This window comes from Lipophrys pholis, assembly GCF_963383615.2.
Source record: "Lipophrys pholis genome assembly, chromosome: 2".
Taxonomy (NCBI): Eukaryota; Metazoa; Chordata; class Actinopteri; order Blenniiformes; family Blenniidae; genus Lipophrys; species Lipophrys pholis.
Window position 1 is genome coordinate 31,584,766 of NC_137636.1, and position 16,087 is coordinate 31,600,852.

Sequence of the window (16,087 nt, forward strand, 5' to 3'; positions counted from 1 at the left end):
CAGATTTACTTGTAGAATATAAAACCTCTAGACCTCTGAGGTCCTCAGGAAGAGGTTTATTCACTGTTGCACAGCTTTTAGTTCCTACCTCCTCACCTGTGGAACAAACTTCCTGAACACCTCAAGCCTGCTGACACACTGACTTTTTTTTTAAATCAGGACTTTCACATTCTTATGTAAATGTGAAACACACAACATTCTTATTTGCACAGGCTTTTGAATAAACAATAGGTTTTACTTACTTTATTAAATTTCTTAATAAGTCTCTTACATTATTTATTATACGTTTCTTCATTATTTGTTTAAATTCATTTCTTCTAAAGCTTTAATTATTTCTTGAATTTCTTTTATTTCTTTCTAACGCACTGAATTGCCTTGTGTTTGAATGGTGCTCCATAAATAAATTTGCCTTGCCTTGCCTTTAGCCTGTGGTGGCGAGGCTAGTTAGCTCGTGGCTAATGGGTAGCCACAAAAAACCTTGATATAAAGTCTTCAGACCAGATATCAATGGGAGTCTTCCTCACTACTCTATGTCTGCCGTTGAGATATATTTCAACTTTTACTTTCTGCGTCTGCTTCTTCTGAGTCGCACGGTGAGCTTTGTTTGTTTACTACCAAGAATCCATTGCGGACATGTCCTCTCACCCCGCCCGCCAGAAAGATCGTTTGTAAACTAACTGAGACCCAGCATTTAAAGGGGACCAAATATTGCTACTTAGCTCCTGTTCCGAGTTCGAGGGAGTTTTCTCGTCGCCCAAACAAAACGGTTTATCCCTGGGGACAATACACTATGGGTTTGATGCTAGACATTTGTGTGATTAACTCCATTATAAAACACTCATCGAGCTTCACAGATGAAGGAAAAATGACACTATCGGTGCAATACAAACAGTCATAAGAGTAGTTTTGACTGCAAAGAAATTAGTGAATCTGTTTAAGTTATTGCTCTCCGAGGGATAAACTTGGATTCCTTCTTTCAGCAGCAACATTTTCAGAATAAATAAAAGATAATGTAGAAATAGACATCAAAGTGAAAGTTTTCTTTTCATATCTTAATTTAAAAATGACAACTGCCATGCTTTGCTTAGTGATTGAAACGGTCTAATAACCTGCTCGAAAACTCGAAACTGACTGAACAGTGGGTGGAGCTTTTAAGACTCATTCATGCTCTATGTTAAATGTGATGCATGGAAGCTTCATGGACTAAATGCTGCAGTACTATTGGGAGTCATGGGGGGGCAGTATTGAGATTAGAAGCAAATAAACTGCCTGCAACGCCGTCTCTGAATATACCTCCTTCTCAATATCAGCAGTAGTGCTACCTCCTCTGCTTTCACCACATTCATCATCATTGATTTTCCTTCCCTCTTTTACAAGCACTCTACTATTCTATTAATTCAGAGCGGCGCCCTCTTGTGGAATGATTTTTCCATTAATAAATGAGTATTTACCTTTCTTGCCAGGTTATCTTCAATATAACCAGCAGATTAGCAGTGAACCATCCATTTGTGTGGTGAATGAGCCACCAGAGTCTTCCTGAAATCTCAGACATCAACCGGAAATTACCTTTCAAAACCTTAAACATTGTAATGTAGTACAGGCCCCTAGACTCTGTTCATCCCTCAGATCCTGAGCAGCCAATCGATACCAGCATCACTTTTCACCTCCCCACCAGGGCCGCTTTGTTTCTTGGAGCTTCGCTGAAGTTATCCGAGTCACTGGAGGTTGAAACATCCGCCCACCATCCCTCCTCCTCTGGTGGTCCCTCTCATGCCTGCTGGGACAACAAGCATGGCAGCCCTGCATGTGTTGTGCACCTCAGGCCTCCATGTTCCCAGGGTACATCCTTATGTAACTCCAGAGGTCTGTTAAACTTTAATGAAAACAGAGGGGTGCTGCGAGGAGGCTTTCCTGCTCCTCTGATAAATTAGAGCCCTTTTTGGACGATACTCTGTGGCAGTCATGCATAAAGAAAAATATCGCAACACTCTGGCACTGACCTTTCCCTGTCTGGAATAGTTAGCAACCAACTGATAATAATGTGTGGATACTCTGGTCACCATAAAAGTTGGGACAAGTATTGTGTAACTTCACTGAGTATTGTTTTGATCGATTGAGGAGGATCACACTCTGGTAAGAACTCTTGCCCCATAGATTGACCCAAGAACGTCCCTGCTGGCGTCTGGGTGGACTTTCAATCAGGAGTTTCCAAGTTTAAATGGATGGATTTTCTCTGGTTTCCTGTCACAGTTCAAAAACATATGTTTAAGGTCAACAAGTCACTCTAAATTCAATGTCAACGTGACAGCGTGTGGTTATATGTCTCTGTGTTTACTATGGGAAGGACGGGCAGTCTGTCCAGGGTGTACTTTGTTTGAGCTCATAGTCAGCTGGGACTGGCTCCAGCACCCCATGACCTTAAGCTGGATAAAGTTTCCATGATGGATGAACAGGGAGTGCATTCACACTCGTCATGTTTGGTCTATTTTCGTCCTGTGTGAACTTTGTATTTTAAACAAAGTTGCTTGAAAAGTAGGTGTCAGTGGGCATACAACCTAAGGCTACATTCACACTGCAGGTCTTGATGCTCAATTCCCATTTTTTTTTGTGAGGATCAGATTTCTTTGCATGATCCTTCATATTCCAAACACTGACCAGAGAGGAAGTAAAGAAGAAACACGGCTCATCATTTGGTTCCAACACCCTGCAGCCCCAACATGGATGATGCTGTATAGAAGAGTGAAGAAACCCTGCAAAGGTACGGACTCGAAAACTGAAAGTTTCCATAAGTTTCTACAGGAAAGTGTGAACACTTAATATGAAATACATCCTTTTCAGGTTAAAGTACCCTGATATGATCTGGACTCAGTGCAATGAATAACGTAGCTCATATCAACCAAACCATCGGCATAAGCTTGAGGGGATACAAAATAATAATAATAATAATAATAATAATAATTAAGTAAATTAATTAAATCCACAAAGAAAATTTTCTCTGTTGCCTTCTTACAGTGCAAAAGCAGGTCCTGTCATTATGGAGGACATTTCATCATGGAGCATAGCAGGAAACATCAGGTCTCTGGAGGATCACAATACACGATGACTCATAAATGTCCATATAACTGGGGTCAGCACCTGGGAGGACTTGACGGATGCTCTGCATGCCTGAGGCACGTCTGCTTAGCCTTAGCAAGAGCGCAAAGGGCAAGTAAACCGATGTAATGCTGCACCGTTTTCTTTTAACATACTTGCATCAGGTCACACGTCTATTCATTTTACTCAAATTAATCATGTCGTGTTCTAATCCATGCTTAAGAACAATGGATAAGGGATCAGAAGGAAAATGTTCTACATATTAATAAGCATTAAATCATTTTTGACAGCAAGTACTCAACCAATGAAAGTGATCTTATTAGAGGCAACAATTGAGGGACTTATAGGATTAGAGCGCTATTCAACTGGAGCCGCTGCGGCCAACCAGTGACCAACCACTCTCAATGCCACAGGACCCATCTGCTCATCTCGGCGACGCGCTGCTGCTCCTTGCATCTGTGAAGGGTGAATCTGGCGCCATATTGCTTAAAGCTACAGATTCATTAACCTCCTCAACCTCCCCGGAGGCTCCCCATTAATACCTGCATCTGTTCAGAGGGAGAAAATATGTGACGGACACGTTGGACGATGCGCTCCGCCAGGTCACGGTGAGTTCACTGCCCAGGAAGCAGCACGGACGTTTTGCTCAGCTTTGAGTAAATGACAGAGCTTTGTGTTGGACTCCCAGTAACTCCCCTTTTTAAAGTGACGAGTCTCATATGTGGTCTTTGGCACAGATTGAGGCAGTTGTGCAGATAATCAGCAGCTGAGCAGGACTCTGAGAACAGAGGACCATCACAGAGTTCAATAGAGGCGAGATGACGCCAAAATCCAACCCACTGCCAGCCTCGTAAGGAAATCCAAGCAAAAGTGAGCCGGAAAAGCATTTTAATGGCACAGTGGCAAATACATTTCTAACAGGGTTACAGCTTTGAGGGCAACTCTGGGAATGTGCATTGAAAACGTATCAGAAGCTGTCCCTCAGCACATGAAGTGAAGACATCAAAAGGTTTGAATAGTTTTTACTGGGTCAAACATATGCTCTCCTCTTGCTGGTATAATGTGACAGTTGATTTTTCCTGACATCCTACCCTAAAAACAACATGGCCCCTTGGGTTCAGATGACTATTCAGCAAGATTTATGGAGCTATTATGTTGAGCAGAAAGGCCCCCGGTAGGTGACTGACAAGGCAGAGACTCCTTGCTGTGTCTGTCATTATAATTCACACTTATCGCCGTCTGCTTCGCTGAGTGGGCAGTGCACGACTGCCTGCCTGCAAAATCAAGCAGGGAGATGTGGGGGTGGTGCAATTTTACCCCAAATCAATGACGGGGCTTGCAGTGGTTGATGCAGAGATGATGGTTAACCCGCAGTAACTACCTTCACTTTGTTTCAAATTAAGACTTTCTCCTCCTCCAGGAGTGTCGCAACAAAACAACCGGCAGTTTTGTTCTTTGAACAATACAAGCCGGTCACTTTAATTTTCACTTTGTGCTTTTAAAAATATCTATAACCACTGTGCATTTTTAGTAGTTTATATGTGTAAATCAGAAAACAATGTGGTTGAATAGAGTCAGACTTTTTATTAAACGTTTTGAAAGAGTCTCAGGTTTTCATTGGGAGTTGTTTTTTTTTCCGATTTACCTAAAAGCTGCGTGTAGAGCTGGCTCTACCGTGACTTTGGTCGTTTCAGACAAAAGATAAAGTTGCGACAATGTCTGATTGCGGCTTGAAATCTGTAGTCCTACACAAGAAAAGAGGCAGGTTTGTGGACAATTTATGTTTTCGTCATGAAACCATAAACAGGATACTGCCACTTTACCACACCACACAGTGAAGCTGCTGCAACGATGTACTACCGTCACCTTTCTACTGTCCAATTTAATGTTGGACCAAAGGTTATGAAATCCACAGAGCAACAGTGATTCTAATCTTAAAATACTTTCTAAATCCGTACTCATTGCAGAGTCTTGTAGAGGTACATTTCATCATCACAAATGGTGTCTAATCATTGAATAATTTCATAAAATACAATTTCAATGAAAGGAAATCTGAACACAAACATTCTTTTGAACTGTTGTTTGAATGTTGCTTTGCTTAGTGTCAAATTTTTACACACTGGATCAGACCAAGTGCTTCTTTCTGGTATAATGTGACGGTTGATTTTTCCTGACATCCTACCCCAAAAACAACATGACCCCTTGGGTTCAGATGATTAGGGTTCAACACCAAAGTTAGTAAAAGTATAATTGTACCAGACCAACACTAAACATAGCTCAATCACACACTTCATTAAAGACAGATACTTAAAACATGAATGTCTTCGATGATATTCAAAATTGTGTATTAATATGACATATTTAATATGGTGTTTCATGATTGTGGGGGTAGGCTCTTCAAGCCGGCTCGTTTTTATAAACCCTACAGCAAAACACTGAACTACAAACAGCTAAAACAGGAGCCAGACATGAAGTGGACTATAATTGCACCCAACAGCTCCACATGTCACAGCATCTTCTTTTCATAACGAAACTTGCAGACTGTGTAATTGATTTGAAAACTGATCCCCAATAAAACAAAACAACTGTTTCGATAAGGCCTCTGAACCAATTTCAGTTTTCATTCAGCTCATATTTAGTGTTTATTCTCACGTTAATTCTTCAGTTGCAGGGAGAAGAGGTGTTGTTTACTTCTGTCTGTGGAGGTACAAATCCAAGCATGGTGGATGTGTGAGGCCCCACATAACTCCTCCCAGATGCGCCTGACAGTGTTGTACGTCGGGGGGAGTAAAAAGGCTGGTTTCGGCTGAGCCCACCGCTCTTGGCACTGAGAAAGCCAACTGCTAAATAAATCACGACTGTGTTAAAAATAAACCGTAAGCACCCCGTGCCGCAGTCGAGACGGCAGCAATTGTTTCCTAAGCTGGCAGAGCTCATAGTAAATTCATCATCACAGTGACTGGGTGCGTTTACACAGCGTCAAACCGTGAATCAGCATGTCGGGATGAGCCGGCGCAGCGATAAAGATATTAGCACGGAAAATGACATCACCCAGTGCAGACGTCAGCGCGCACGCACTCACTTGCCCTCCATCCCGCGTGACTTCAAACACACATTATCACACTGAAAGCATGTTCATAACACGACTCCAGTTCAGCCTGGACGTAGAGAGGCGCCCCATCATCACCATGTGGGTCTGATGTCGTCACCTCTGGCTGTAAAACGACCAAACATGATGCTAATTGGTACGAGGAATTTTAAAAGCAGGAAGTGACCGCGAAGATATGGCTAAAAATCTCAAGAATTTCTGCAGTGGTGCTTCCTGGGCTGTAATGCCAATCAGAGACAAATCTCCAGGATTTCCTCTCACAGAAGCCTTTCATTGCTTTTTAATATGGACAGCCTCTTCATAGCAAGTCCAGCACACTTCTTAGAGAGGAAGTTCCTATAGAGCAGGAAATTAAATACTGATTAAATGCAAATATTCAAAAAGCTCAAGTGAATAACACTGGCTTCTTGCTTAGACTTTTTTTTCTTCTACAAAATGGTTCAGAAGAAAAATAAAACACAACAGAAAAATGTTCTCTCATGTCTGTCCAATATCATTTTCTACCCTGCAGGTAACTTGATTTTCTCTTGGCTCTCAAACCTACCGAGGCCTCAGTGTCGGCACACTGCAGAGAGGATTTTAACCCCATGTAAAATGAAAACCTTTATGCACACTCCAACTCTGAGATCTCTAACTTACAACAGCTGCAAGCTGAAGATTCAGGATGCTGACGCCTGAAGGCAAAGCTTCACTGAAAGGGACAAACTCATGGAAAGGATACCAGCAAAAAAATGAATAAAAAGGTTTGTCCACCAATCAACAGCCACAGATTTAACGTGCCCCTCTTCAGTTCATTGCCAAAATCTATTCCTGCTTATGACAGTAAGTTGCCGATTATCTATTTGACAGTTTTCTGAAAAACAATGCAACAGATTTCAGACTGTGACTTGAAGAAACTCTTCTAATCTATTCCCACATCGTTGCATTGGGAATCTTTTCTTGGACACAACAGGATATGTCATTAGATATTAATGTAGAAGTCCCCCGGAACTGAAATTCAATTAAATACTTAATTATTGATTCACATGCGTGGTAGCAGATTGATATTATCAGGATGATGACTTTCCCCTGCAAGTGCAATTAATTATTCACAGAATCATCTTAGTGTTGATCGCTGGCTGTAATGCATCCTGCTGCTCCAAGTCCCTGGAGCACTGAAGAACACAATGCAGAGCTTTTCAAGTGAAAGTACTGGTGGGAAGTGCACAGCCACAGTATCCCAGGTTGTGGGTCTTGGACACTGTTGGCCTTTTTGCATAAAGAGTATCATAGGTTGAGGATGGGACGGCAGGCCTTCCGTAGAGCTTGCATGCTCTTCCCATGTACATCTGGGTTTTTGCTCTATCTGTACTGTCCGTTGGTGTTAAAGTGAGTTTGAGCGATTGTCTTGTTTGCCCTATGGATGAGTAATGAAGTGGGTACTTTTATTGGTACCAACCGAATTCCATCGGTAAAACAGAGTACCGATTCACATAAAATCAAACGGTACCATTTTTTTAAAAACCTAAGTGCCTCCTTGTGACTGTGACACAAGGAGGCTTGTGGAGCTGGGTTCTAATGTGTGCATTATTAAGCAAAAACACAGCGTTTTTGTAATTGAGGGTTTTCATGTTAAAGAAATTTGTGAAAAAACTGCGAAATTGCAACAAAAACAGTTGGATGTTGTTTGGATGTATGTTAAAGTTTCTATATTGAGAAATTAATGTTAAAATGAAAATTTTTGAGAAATTATTAAACAAATTAACATTTATTACCACATAAACACACAAAAGTAATACAAATTGGTATAGTTGAGTACCAGTATTGATTCCCAGGTGTCAGTTGAAATGTGAAAGGCACCCATTCCTACCTGTGGTGGACTGGTGATGGTTTCTTTCCCTCAGATAAAACCAGTTTGTCAACAGTTCTGATATTTGGGTCATAACCCAGTCATTTCTCACGACCCCATAAAACCTCTCCCTCTCAAACCGCCACTGGTATAGAAGAGAAGTTGGATCAAAGCTCCATTTTAGCGTAACAGGCACAAGATGTACTCGACTGGAGAGCAATCAGAGTTGGCATGTGCTCCCGAGGCTGACCAGCCCTCTGAATCCTCCTCCTCAGTCCCAGACATGCACAATTTGCTTATCTGCTTGTGTTTAGACCAGAAACCAGAACCATGAAGACAAACGCCAACCACTACATCACTTCAGAGACACACAACAATAACATGGTCATTAGCAGGTATTTCAAAAGATATCACCGATAAACATCCTCCCCAAAAGTTTAATGATAACGATGTGTTTCAAAGTCGATGTCCAGGCGGCGATCTACGGCCTGCAGGCCAACTGCAACTCATAAAACACACAGTAGGTTTACATTTGCAAGGCTCGGTGGCAATATGCACTCATCAGCTCATTTTGATTTAAGCTACATATCAACAGGCTACAATAATAGCCCACATCAAGCTGAGACAGTGCGTCTCCGTCACCATCCACAAACTAACTCCAACAGTTTTTGTCATGTTTACAGTTCTCAGTCAGCCGGCTTCTTCTGTTTGACCTGCTGTTTACCTTTTTGCAAACTGTTTAACTTCCTAGTTATGTTCAGGTCCAGCGGCTCTGTATACATGCTAAGGTACCATAATTTCTAGACTATTGAGAGCGCATCAATATGAACCGCATCCACCAAATTAAAAAAAAAGAAAAAAGGTCCAAGTTACGTGATGCACCTGAACGCATCACCCGCGAAAATCCATAAATTAGCCGCGTCATTGTTTAAGCCGCTGGGGTCAAAGCGTGTGAAAGAAGTAGTGGCTTATAGTCTGGAAATCACTGGAAATCTTTCATGTTATCTCCTTGTGTTAGTCCAAGTTTGTAAACTTTTAAAGTCCAGTTAAATTCAGACAAATGCAATACTTCGGTTTTTAAAAGTCTCATGTTCGAAATAGTGATTGTGAGCTTTTAAAAGCAGCTTAACAAAAGCTAGATATTGTTGAAGAGGACATGAAATGCTCTCACAGTGGCCTCCACTTGTTCGGTTCTTTCTCTCATGTTAATCAGGTGCCAGTCTGGCCACTGAATATGCCCTAATTGGCTTTGCATGACCCTGAGCTAGCAGCCCGATCGGTGTTCGTTGTGTAATGACAGTACATGCAGCGTTTCCATGATCCCGTCACGTCCGTCTCCGACTACAAGACACTCATTTAGATGCAACAACGGGGCGATTTCACATTCCTCTGTGCAAACTTCAGGGTTACCAACCGACGTCTTTCTGTGACATTTCTTCTGACGTGCTCTTTTCACATTATGCCGACATGAAGCGCAGGGAGCAAGATGTGACCCCACTTCCAGGCTGATCCTGAGCAGCAATAGCTTCTGAGGAATACTCAAACTCCTTTTTACATTAGTGTACATACTGTTCTGCTTTTGCCGAGCAGAAAGCGGCAATTATCATTTCAAACGAGTGAGTGAAGTAGAACTGGCAGAGGAGATAAGTGCTTAAGGAGAGAGTGGGTCACCTTATTCCCTCTGATACAGACTTGCCCTTGCCTCAACTTATTCAAGCCTGACGAGGAACGGTGGGAGATCTGTTCTTGAAAAACTTGCAATGCGTCAATAATGAGCTGCGCGCCACTCAGAACGCAGTGTGATAGGAGGCATAATTTCCCACTCGACGCGGCCCCCGCTACAGAAACTATGGAGACATTTAGAGATGTTAAAGTCACGTAAGAAGAAATCAACTTTATATCCCAGGGAGGAAACGCGATTGGACGACAAACTGACGGGAAAATAGATTGCATTAATCTCTCTTTCTTTATTATGCGCTTCTGGGCTGGAAAACTCTCCACACTTTTAACCCGGTGACCCATTTAAACTAATGGAGCACTGACCAATCAGGAAATCCTCATGATTACAGCTTCCCTTTGGCGTGAACGTCACAAAACAAATTCCTCTCCATTAAGGCACTGCATCTTGACAGAAATGAATTTGATGATTGTCCAAAGACGCCCGCAGTGAGGAGGGGGGAGCAAAAATGTATTTAATATATTTTCCTGCCCTGTGACTTCCTAGCTCGGGTAGAAACCAAAGCAGCAAACTGACCAGAACACAGAACAACCCCTCATTCATCCCCTGGGTCCGTGATGACGACGATGACAGACTGAGAACAAACTCTGTGGCGTGACAAAAGTGAGTTGAAGATTTACAGACATGCAATCAGACAATAGGGGCTTTTGTGAGTTCTTTGCCACACAGTGACGGCGTCACAGTCCATCTGCTAATTTCACCATCAAATCCAAAGCACCAGCAACCCAAAGTCCGACTCTTCATCTCATGACCTACACCTTGAGTGTTGAGCGGAATAATCCCTGGAGTTAAACCAATGTGAAGACTCATTTCTTTACAAGGTTTGACAAGCCGGGCAATAGGATTTAGGAGCGTATCAGATGACCATATTCTGTTCCTGGTCCCCGCTTCACCCCCGTCAGACCGAAACTGAAATCATTTCAGCGCGTCCAGGTATGAATACCAATGACGGTAACCATGAGTTATTTTTCTTGAGTGGAAACGTGACAGTTTGTTCAAGTCATTTGCCAGGTTTATCTCTTCTTCCGTTGGCTGTTTACCCTCGGCAAACATGTCGACTTCAAAAAGAAGAGCTGAAGCACTTCTGCTTTGTTTACTGTCAGGTACGAGATCCTTCTTTGCCTTTGCGAGCAGCCGCTGCCAATAAAGGAAGTAATAAGTCAACAGTCTCCTCCCTCATGGCAATGGCCCTTGTGATAATGGCTGATACATGGAGCAGATAGGGAATCAATTCATTAAGATCCCCTACGGTAACCAAAGGAAATAATTGGAAATGATTAGAAAGGCTGTTCACGTTATGATGAATTGATTTCCAAACACAGAGGAAAAGAGCTGAAAAATCCACTTTTTTTCCCCTGTGTAACAATCACCTGCAGGGATCGTGCTTCAAACGTAAAAAAAACAATAACACATTACCTCCAGTTAATTTCATCTGCTCACATAATCAAAAACAAACATTTATATCTTCATGGAAAGGCGAACCAACACCCACTTGTGACTGTTATGAATATTTAGTTTTAATGGCTGTAGAATTGTCAGAGTGTTTCTGCCACTTTTTCAAAATGTGTTTAACATTCAAGATCCCGTAGTCCTTCAATATTATCGTATGTTTTAGAGGGTACTGAGAACCTCGTGTAAAACTGTAATCATTTCTGTGATTTGGGCCAGCCATTCTGTGAAAGTCCCAGGGTCTAACCTCATGACTAGTGTATCTGGGAGTTTCATTGCTCTGCTTTCCGGTAGTTTGAGCTTTCTAGAAGTAAGGCCCCGTTTACACGACAGCATTTCATGTGACAACACCTTGACCCTTTAAAAAGAAAGTCTCATTCACACTGCAGCAGCAGACATATTGACAACTATGTAGTTAGTATGCCTCTGCGGAGGGGAATCGCCTTGGGAGCCGTTATAAGAAACGTTACGGATGCAGTGACTCCGAACAGCGGTGTCGGAGGTAAGATAAAGTTCCTACATTACCCATGAAAGAAGTATAAATATCTTTAAAAAAGCAGCATCCCTTTTTATTTAGTTGCAAGCGCCACATAATTGTTCCCTCTTGGAAGATGAAAAGGTATTTGTTTTATAGCCAAATGATACGAGTCCAGTGATTTCCCATGTAAATATTGAACATTGAAAAAGTCTGGAGGAAAAATCAAAACACAACGAGTGTATCCGTGTCGTCCACAGATGAAATATAAGAAAAGGCTATCAGCAGATTCTCAGAGGAAAACATTCCAGGCACACAGAGAGTCTGTTCCCCATCACAAAGTCACAGTTTATCTTTTCCTCTACATTTCTCTCAAAACAAGAGAAGGAAAACAGAGAAGACATTAATTTCTCTCTGGAGAAAGAAAACATGTTATATAACAGATTTCCACCCAAAGACAGTCGAGCAACACAGATGGTCCACGAGTGCTTCCGTATGACGGACGCTCAAAGTGACTCAAACCTTCTCTCATGGTTAATGAAGGTTAGACATCTTGGATTTTGTAAATTGGCAACAAAGCGGAGATTAACATGCATCTGTCAATGTCTTCTTAATTAAACGGATGAGCCCAAAACAGCTTAGTCTATGAGATTTTACCATCTTAAAAGGGTGGGGTTTTTTTTCCCCTCCAGTGTAAAGCAACAGGAGAAGAACACTAGAGGAAGACAAAACGCCTTCGGATGCAGGACGACTCCCGTCTCATTCACATCACCTGCATTTATGAGTCTGCCTCGGCCTCCCGTTTGGCCCCTCTGCAGAGCCTGCAGGTCGTACTGCATATGAATAGTTTTGCAACTGAAAAGCTATGCCAGGACACGGCCCAGACTGCCTCCGAGCCAAGTTTCAATGCAAATGTGAGTCATTGCACCTTATCACCAAGGTGCTATGTGAGAGTGCGAATTTCTATAGTTTAAGTGGCATGAACACTAAAATAAGTTTTCATGAACTCCTCATATTGAGGCGACTGTGGTGTCAAATGTTAAATAGCAATACAACAAAACCACAAAGAAAAACCCTCAGGAGAATGTGGGTTGTTTTTTTTTGGGGGGGGGGGGGGGGCAAGAAGGCCTTTTCCTGATGACTCATCGAATCGCTGGGAACGATCTGACTTCAGCTCAACAAAGTGACGACTTTCCCACATCGCAGCATTATATATATATGAAGACAACCACATTCCCATCAGTCCGTGTGGAGCGATTCAATTCCCTCTGGACATTCATGTGGGCCATCACCAACCCGCCTCCCCGGTCCTCACTTCCCCTCCAGCGCTTTACCACAAACTCTCCACATGCTGACCATTCCTCTGAAGTTGTTACAGTGGGTGGAGTGTTGGGTGGAGACTCCGTGTTTGTTTTGAGTGCTTGAATGTGTGGGTGGGGGTCTGCATGTCTCACAGACACAGAGGGAGGGACGGGGTCAGGCACGCATTCTGATGTTCTGCACGTGTAGTTCAGGGAAAAGATTTCTTCACTTTTGTTTACACTTTGAAAGCAAGACACTATCAGTGTTACCGGATCACTTGGTGGTAAAAGGAGGAAGAGCAGCTGAGGCCTAAAGGGAAAATACAGCTTCACCAGTCATTCAGAGTCCAATAGTCACAATGTATACGAAGAAAATCTAAACACCGAAAAGCTTTCAACACTTACAAGCACAATAATGAGAAGATTAACTCCTGCAGTAAAGTGGAAAGCACAAGTTTGATGAGTAATCCTGACTAAAGGACAAAATACCATGAAAAAAAAAATGGAGCTTTACAGTTTCGAGGAGAGTTTTGTCAAACTTGTTTCAGTTCAGAAGCCAGAAACAACCTAATATGGTTTGATGGGACTGGAGCAGTTAACATATCATATAGTAGCCTATGAATTAATACAACTTCAATTTTGAGCTTAGTTTGGTGCAGTGAAGTAAGATAATCTGAAAATGTTTAGGAAAAAAAATAAATGTTAAACAATGCATGCAATTTTAAATACTATTTAAAAAATGATTTAGGTAAAGTGTCACTTCCTTAGAGGCACAATTTCTGCAAACTTCTACAAACTCGCCATTCATGATGAAACTATTTGGCTCACCCAAAGCCGCCCTGTAATTCTGCTTTACTTCAACAACTGTTTCCATTTGCAGTTTCGTTTCACGTCCCGGTGTTGTGAAATTCACCTGCGTCGATCGACAAATCATCTAAACGGTCGTTACGTTTATCAAAAAATTTAACAAAATTTATTTGTGGTTGTTTTTATTGGGGATGAGCCCGGCAAACAAATTCTCTGACTAAGTGAATTTTTTTCAGACTAATTAAAAAAGAAAAAAATTTAATAAAAATGTTTCAGAAAACAGTCACTCCAGCAGTGTGTATTGAGGCCTAGTGCACGCTATTGACTTTCTAAAACCCTTATTTCCAATAAAGTCAGACAGAAGCTTGTCGCGTCCTTCTCTATTGAACTGGTGAAGTGTGGCTGGAAGCGGCTGTTCGTCCATGCAGGTTAAACACTTTTCATTGTGCATTGCTTCATTGAAGTGATGAGATACTTTTTTGGCGCAGCCTACATACTACTTTGTTTTGATTTGTAGATGAAAGTACAGACAGGTTTTGCAAGATGACGTCTGTTCAACTCCCGACTGCACTTTTTTTTAAATAACTGTATTCAACTCAAGCACTCCCACTCCGATGTGGTTTGTAGCGCCGACTAGTGGCAGGCGGTTGCATCACAGTGACAAAGTACATAAATTAAACATTAAAATGGATGAACTCACTAATATTTCTAGTTCCATCTTGCGAGGAGGGGCAGACGTGCAGCCAACTCATTGTGCATTCCCTTCCTTTTCACCTCTGCATCCTGTGGCCAGATGAAGTCTGCCTGGTTTTGGCCGTGGACCCGATGCTTGACACCCCTGGTTTAGTGCATCTTAATGCCGAAATGCAAATCAACAGGGGCGTATGTCAACACATTTTACAACATGCCAGCAAAGATAAGAGAGGTCAGCTATTTGGAAGAGAACACCAGGAAACAAGTGAGGGTCATTAAGCAACTGCAAAGCAGGATCCCTGTGGTGCAAACAACTGCAATGTGTGATTAATCAGGGCTTTACAGGGACTAACTTTCTCTACTTGTTTTTTTTTTGTTTTTTTTTCAGTTTACTGAAAATCAAAGCTGGGCCAGTTATACAGACTCGTTTGGGGGTTTGTTGTTCCATCATAATGGATGCAAATAGCAGCAGGTGACCCACATGGGTCGACAGAAGGCAGAGAAGCAAGTCCATGAGGCTGCATCTCAAACTCCACAGCCAGTTTCTGACCAACAGAACCAGAATGCGATGCAAACAGTTTTCATAGTGGCTTGTAGCACATTTATCCACGGCAGGATTTTGTTTGAGAGCATATGAGTGAGGACACTTCTCATACAGGACATGTGAATGACAAGAAAGCAACCCTGCAAAGTTCACGTGGAAATATAGTCAAGCTTTGGTTTGATAATGAGGAAAAAACGCCCCCGATGATCAGGATGAGAAACAAAATATAATCGCTTCAAGTGCAATAAATAAATGTACTCATATGGCTGATTATTTAAAATGTACGTTCAGAACAGGCTGAGCAGATCTGCATACTGTAAATCCTCTGTCTGAAAACATTTTTCAACCCTGCTGCTGCCGCTGATCTCCGAAAGGTGTTTGACGTGGAAACCAAAGGAAACCGAGCGGGCGCGTAAAGATCTTACCATCCACAGTCTGCGGCGCAACATGAGCCTCGGTCACAGCAGAAATCTCCACAGACGATGGAAAAACCAAAACAGAGCAGGAATCACGTCTAAATCCACAAAGCGCTCAGAATCCTGCACGATCGTGAATCCTGTGAGGAACAGTCCATCCACGGTGCGCACCAGGACGCGCCTCCTCCACTACAAACCCGGGGTGGATCGCTTCCAAGCCCCCAAACTTTAGCTCCTCCCACAGCACACGCTCCAAGCCTGCAAACCACTCACTGCTCACACGTTTGATCACCTCGAGTGAACAAAGAGAAGAAAAAGAAAAAAAGCCCAAGTCCCCCTCCCCTTGACTGCTGATATAAAGTGCGCAGAGAAATCACCTGAAATGCGTCCATGAAACTCCAGTGCAGTCCAGTGAACACCTGGATCACAGGTGGTCAGGTTAGTGGAGTACCAGGAGGTAGACTCCTAAATGAAGAGTGCAGCTGACGTCTCTTTTTATCATCCACATTCGTAAGTGGAAGGAAACGTATTAACTGTTCAGTTAGTTAGTTATTTTTTTCATCATCTGGCTGTTACTGACTCGGGTTCCTCTTTTTCAGTGTGAGGAACAGTGGCGGCTGGTGGTGCATTTCTT

General features: G+C 42.4%; 1 protein-coding gene across 1 annotated transcript in view; it reads right to left on the reverse strand.

The window, feature by feature from the left end:
* Positions 1-15,646, reverse strand: part of LOC308128099 (semaphorin-4B-like) — a 54,981-nt gene extending 39,335 nt beyond the window's left edge. Inside the window, exon 1 of the mRNA XM_080493398.1 lies at positions 15,463-15,646. The gene's annotated coding sequence lies outside the window, so the exon portion shown is untranslated. The remainder of the gene's footprint in view (positions 1-15,462) is intronic.
* Positions 15,647-16,087: the final 441 nt, after the last annotated feature.